Consider the following 6667-nt stretch of genomic DNA (forward strand, 5'->3'; position numbering starts at 1 on the left):
TCATACAACAAAAATTTACTGAGTGCCTACTCTGTCCCTTGGTGCAGCAACAGCAAATAAGACACATGAGATTCTGTACCTCCTAGAGCTTGCACTCTGGTAGGAAAGATAAGCTCCATATCTATAGTTATCTAGAGAAATATCTAGATCTAGAGCTACTTCTGGAGAAGTAGATATAGATAGGGATCTATCTGTATTCAGGGTCAGGTAGTGATTGGTGCTCTGCAGGAATATAGAGCAGGATGGGGATGGTCGAATGGAGAGAGATGTATCTACTGATGTGGGCATGGGAGTCTCTTATTGGGGTGACAGAGGCTGGCAGTGAGGGAAAAGTGGATATCTGGGGGGAAGAGCCTGTGCTATTTTGCTGTACAAATGAAACAAAATCACATCTGAGAAAGTACCCCATCAATGGAGAAGTGTCATGCAACTGGTATTATTGGTATTATTATTATTATTATTATTATTGGCAGTTTTTGCTGCTCGCCCACTCATGTCTGCTTTTTCCAATCTGCCTTGTTAAGAGATTAGCTAATAAATGTTTAGAAGGTTATATGTCCGGAGTTATTGCTTTTTTTTTCCCCCTGTAGAGGGAATATCTTTGTTGTTTCTTCTGATTACATAGTGATATAGTGTATATATTGTAAACAAAATCCAAACAATATAGGCAGTTAAACTGTCAGAAGAATTCTGTGACCAAGAATTAGGCTTTGACTCAGAGAAATAAAATGTACTGAATGCTGCTGATCCTGGGTGCTGTTTAGGTGGAACATCACAGATGAGCTCCCCTACACTGACAAATGGGGCAAGGGGTGCTCTTGTGCCCCATGTCCACAGGGTTGGGATGCAGACCAGGGTCCCCATCCATGCTGGTTTCCTCTAAATGGTGCTATTCTTGCTGAATAGATATTGGTGAGTAGATGTCTACATTGGTAGATGTTATTTTGAGCAGAGGTGGGCAGGGACTTGCCAATTCCCCTTAGCATTGATCTTCTGTCCTCAGCCAGTCTCTGCTTTTCCTGAAAGGGAGATCAGAGGAAATGCCAGCACAGTGTTTATAGTTCACATTCTGTTTTCTGACTCAGATGGCCTAATGGGTGTTTTCCCTGTTAAGGTGTTTTCTGTTAGGGCAGCCTGGGTGGCTCAGTGGTTTAGCGCCGCCTTCAGCCCAGGGCGTGATCCTGGAGACCCAGGATAGAGTCCCATGTTGTGCTCCCTGCATGGAGCCTGTTTCTCCCTCTGCCTGTATCTGTGCCTCTCTCTCTCTCTCTCTGTGTTTCTCATGAATGAATAAATAAAATCTTAAAAAAAGATTATCCTATCGTAAAAAAAGATGTTTTCTGTTATTGTTCATAGAAAAAAAACAGAAGAGGAATTCCTTAATGAGGAGGGTGTCATCACACTACTTGATGTGTGTGATCTCCATCTCCATGTACAATGCACATCATTAAAATATGAGACCAAACAATAGGGCAAGAAGACTTGACTCTTCCAAATCATCTGGGCTCTCTGCCACCAGTTCCTTTCTTTAGAAACAATATAATTAACATTTCTTGAGCATGTACTGGTGTGCCAGGCACGACTCTAAACCCTTTTTAGGAATTAATTAATCAAATCTTAGATAAATGCCTACAGATGGAATGCCTGAACTAGAGGGTAGATATATGTTTAACTTTTTAAGAAACTGCCAACCATTTTTCCAAACTGAATATCCCATTTTACATCTCACCAGCAACATATGAGAATCATAGTTACTTTTCAGGTGCTGTCAATCATTTTCATTTTACCAAGTTTAGTGTGTGTGGAATGGTATTTCATCATGGTTTTAGTTTCCCTGAGGACTAATGATACTGAATATTTTTACATGTGCTTATTATTTGTGTAAAATTCATTTTCAAATCTTTCTTATAATTAAATAATTAATTTGGGGGTGCCTGGTTGCTCAGTCAGTTGAGCATCCAGCTCTTGATTTCAGCTCACATCATGATCTCAGGGTCCTGAGATTGAGTCCCATCTTGGGCTCTGTGCTCAGTACAAAGTCTGCTTGTCCCTCTCTGTCCCCCCACTTGCTTTCATGCTTTCCCTTTCTCTCTCAAATAATAAATACATACATACAATCTAAAAAAAAATTAAGGCTATGAATTTTCCTCTGGGTATGGGTATAGCCATATCCCAAAGAGATTAAAAAGAAGTGGTCTATTTTTTTTTTGGCCCTAAATTTTATTTCTAAAAAAATAAATTGTTATTTTATTTTATTTCTAAATTGTTTCATTTCCTAAGTTATTTAAAGAATCATTTCCAGGTTTACTCAGTGGTTAAAACTTTTTGCTTGTTTCTCTTTAAATTATTTGCTTCTGAATTTATGACATTGTAGTCAATGAACATGACCTGCAAATATTAACTTTTGAGAAGAAACATATAGTTACGGGCAAGTACATGATCACTATTTTTCAATCTTCTATAGACATGAAGAATATTTTCTTTTTTTTAACAAAGTGTACATGGTTCTCTTTCTACATCTCTTTTAAATCAAGATTGATAATTATGTTGCTAAAATAATTTATATACTTATTCCTTTTTTGTCTATGTAAAGAAAAAAATTGAAGAGAGTTGTTTTAGACTGTCTGGCTATGCTTTTCTTTCTCTTTTACTGAATTCTCTCTGCATTTCTAAGAGCTGTTGCCTTCTACAGCTTACTACATACATTTCTGTATTGCTTACTACATACATTTTCTTTTTTTTTTAAATTTTTTAAATTTTTTATTTATTTATGATAGTCACAGAGAGAGAGAGAGAGACAGAGAGAGAGAGAGAGAGGCAGAGGGAGAAGCAGGCTCCATGCACCGGGAGCCCAATGTGGGATTCGATCCTGGGTCTCCAGGATCACGCCCTGGGCCAAAGGCAGGCGCCAAACCGCTGTGCCACCCAGGGATCCCCATACATTTTCATATACTTATTATTTATAACTTTTTCATGGAGTGACTGTCATTTATAATATCCTCCTTTAAACTGTTTAGATTCTTGGTCTAACATTTTATCTTCAGCCCTTTAATATTTCTACCCCTGTTTATTTCTGTTTGCTTTACTCAATATCTGTTTGCTCAGCCAATGTTTCTCGACTTCACTGTGTCATTTTGTTTTAGGCTCATCTCATCTCTTTTAAAGATTTTTATTTATTTATTAATTTATTTGAGGGAGGAGTGGGAGGAGCAGAGGGAGAGTGACAAGCAGACTCCCTGCTGACTACAGAGCTGAGATCAGGACTTGAGCCAAAATCAAGAGTTGGGCACTTAACCTACTGAGCCACTCAAGCACCCCGTAGGTTCACCTCTTTTAAATAACACATAATTCCATTTTTATTTTTCAAATCTGTTCTAAGGATCTTGACTTTCTTTTTTAAAGATTTTATTTATTCACTCATGAGAGACAGACAGAGAAAGAGAGAGAGGCAGAGACACAGGCAGAGGGAGAAAAGGCTCCACGCAGGAAGCCCCACGTGGGACTCGATTCCAGGTCTCCAGGATCACACTCTGGGCTGAAGGCGGCGCTTAACCGCTGAGCCACCCAGGCTGCCCAATCTTGACTTTTTTTATAGCAGAATTCACCTCTCTTACATTTATTTGGCATCCAGGATGTGTGGTCTTATTCTTGCTGTTTAGTTTTATGCTATTTGTTATATATTTTTTTGTTTCCTCATTTCCCCATTATTTGTATTTATTAAATTAATGAAATATTCTTTTTTTTCTTCTTCTTTCTAGTTGGAAATTAGAAGTTATTTATTTATTTATTTATTTATTTATTTAATAATAAATTTATTTTTTATTGGTGTTCACTTTGCCAGCATACAGCATAACACCCAGTGCTCATCCCCTCAAGTGCTGCCCTCAGTGCTCGTCACCCATTCACCCCACTCCCCTCCCTCCTCCCCTTCCACCACCCCTAGTTTGTTTCCCAGAGTTAGGAGTCTCTATGTTCTGTCTCCCTTTCTGATATTTCCCACACATTTCTTTTCCCTTCCCTTCTATTCCCTTTCACTATTATTTATATTCCCCAAATGAATGAGAACATATAATGTTTGTCCTTCTCCGACTGACTTACTTCACTCAGCATAATACCCTCCAGTTCCATCCACGTTGAAGCAAATGGTGGGTATTTGTTATTTCTAATAGCTGAGTAATATTCCATTGTATACATAAACCACATCTTCTTTATCCATTCATCTTTCGATGGACACCGAGGCTCCTTCCACAGTTTGGCTATTGTGGACATTGCTGCTATAAACATTGGGGTGCAGGTGTCCCGGCGTTTCATTGCATCTGTATCTTTGGGGTAAATCCCCAACAGTGCAATTGCTGGGTCGTAGGGCAGGTCTATTTTTAACTGTTTGAGGAACCTCCACACAGTTTTCCAGAGTGGCTGCACCAGTTCACATTCCCACCAACAGTGCAAGAGGGTTCCTCTTTCTCCACATCCTCTCCAACATTTGTGGTTTCCTGCCTTGTTAATGTTCCCCATTCTGACTGGTGTGAGGTGGTATCTCATTGTGGTTTTGATTTGTATTTCCCTGATGGCAAGTGATGCAGAGCATTTTCTCATGTGCATGTTGGCCATGTCTATGTCTTCCTCTGTGAGATTTCTCTTCATGTCTTTTGCCCATTTCATGATTGGATTGTTTGTTTCTTTGGTGTTGAGTTTAATAAGTCCTTTATAGATCTTGGAAACTAGCCCTTTATCTGATACGTCATTTGCAAATATTTTCTCCCATTCTGTAGGCTGTCTTTTAGTTTTGTTGACTGTATCCTTTGCTGTGCAAAAGCTTCTTATCTTGATGAAGTCCCAATAGTTCATTTTTGCTTTTGTGTCTTTTGCCTTCGTGGATGTATCTTGCAAGAAGTTACTGTGGCCAAGTTCAAAAAGGGTGTTGCCTGTGCTCTCCTCTAGGATTTTGATGGAATCTTGTCTCACATTTAGATCTTTCATCCATTTTGAGTTTATCTTTGTGTATGGTGAAAGGGAGTGGTCTAGTTTCATTCTTCTGCATGTGGATGTCCAATTTTCCCAGCACCATTTATTGAAGAGACTGTCTTTCTTCCAGTGGATAGTCTTTCCTCCTTTATCGAATATTAGTTGACCATAAAGTTCAGGGTCTACTTCTGGGTTCTCTATTCTGTTCCATTGATCTATGTGTCTGTTTTTGTGCCAGTACCACACTGTTTTGATGACCACAGCTTTGTAGTACAACCTGAAATCTGGCATTGTGATGCCCCCAGATATGGTTTTCTTTTTTAAAATTCCCCTGGCTATTCAGGGTCTTTTCTGATTCCACACAAATCTTAAAATAATTTGTTCTAACTCTCTGAAGAAAGTCCATGGTATTTTGATAGGGATTGCATTAAACGTGTAAATTGCCCTGGGTAACATTGATATTTTCACAATATTAATTCTGCCAATCCATGAGCATGGAATGTTTTTCCATCTCTTTGTGTCTTCCTCAATTTCTTTCAGAAGTGTTCTATAGTTTTCAGGGTATAGATCCTTTACCTCTCTGGTTAGGTTTATTCCTAGGTACCTTATGCTTTTGGGTGCAATTGTAAATGGGATTGACTCCTTAATTTCTCTTTCTTCAGTCTCATTGTTAGTGTATAGAAATGCCATTGATTTCTGAGCATTGATTTTGTATCCTGCCACGCTACCAAATTGCTGTATGAGTTCTAGCAATCTTGGGGTGGAGGCTTTTGGGTTTTCTATGTAGAGTATCATGTCATCGGCAAAGAGGGAGAGTTTGACTTCTTCTTTGCCAATTTGAATGCCTTTAACGTCTTTTTGTTGTCTGATTGCTGAGGCTAGGACTTCCAGTACTATGTTGAACAGCAGTGGTGAGAGTGGACATCCCTGTCTTGTTCCTGATCTTAGGGGAAAGGCTCCCAGTGCTTCCCCACTGTGAATGATATTTGCTGTGGGCTTTTCATAGATGGCTTTTAAGATGTTGAGGAATGTTCCCTCTATCCCTACACTCTGAAGAGTTTTGATCAGGAATGGATGCTGTATTTTGTCAAATGCTTTCTTTGCATATAATGAGAGGATCATATGGTTCTTGGTTTTTCTCTTGCTGATATGATGAATCACACTGATTGTTTTACGAGTATTGAACCAGCCTTGTGTCCTGGGGATAAATCCTACTTGGTCATGGTGAATAATTTTCTTAATGTACTGTTGGATCCTATGGGCTAGTATCTTGTTGAGAATTTTTGCATCCATGTTCATCAGGGATATTGGTCTGTAATTCTCCTTTTTGGTGGGGTCTTTGTCTGGTTTTGGAATTAAGGTGATGCTGGCCTCATAGAACGAATTTGGAAGTACTCCATCTCTATCTTTCCAAACAGCTTTATAGAATAGGTGTGGTTTCTTTAAACGTTTGATAGAATTCCCCTGGGAAGCCATCTGGCCCTGGCCTCTTGTGTCTTGGGAGGTTTTTGATGACTGCTTCAATTTCCTCCCTGGTTATTGGCCTGTTCAGGTTTTCTATTTCTTCCTGTTCCAGTTTTGGTAGTTTGTGGCTTTCCAGGAATGCGTCCATTTCTTCCAGATTGCCTAATTTATTGGCGTATAGCTGTTCATAATATGTTTTTAAAATCGTTTGTATTTCCTTGGTGCTGGTAGTGATCTT

This window comes from Canis lupus, chromosome 9 (assembly GCF_003254725.2).
Source record: "Canis lupus dingo isolate Sandy chromosome 9, ASM325472v2, whole genome shotgun sequence".
Lineage (NCBI taxonomy): Eukaryota > Metazoa > Chordata > Mammalia > Carnivora > Canidae > Canis > Canis lupus.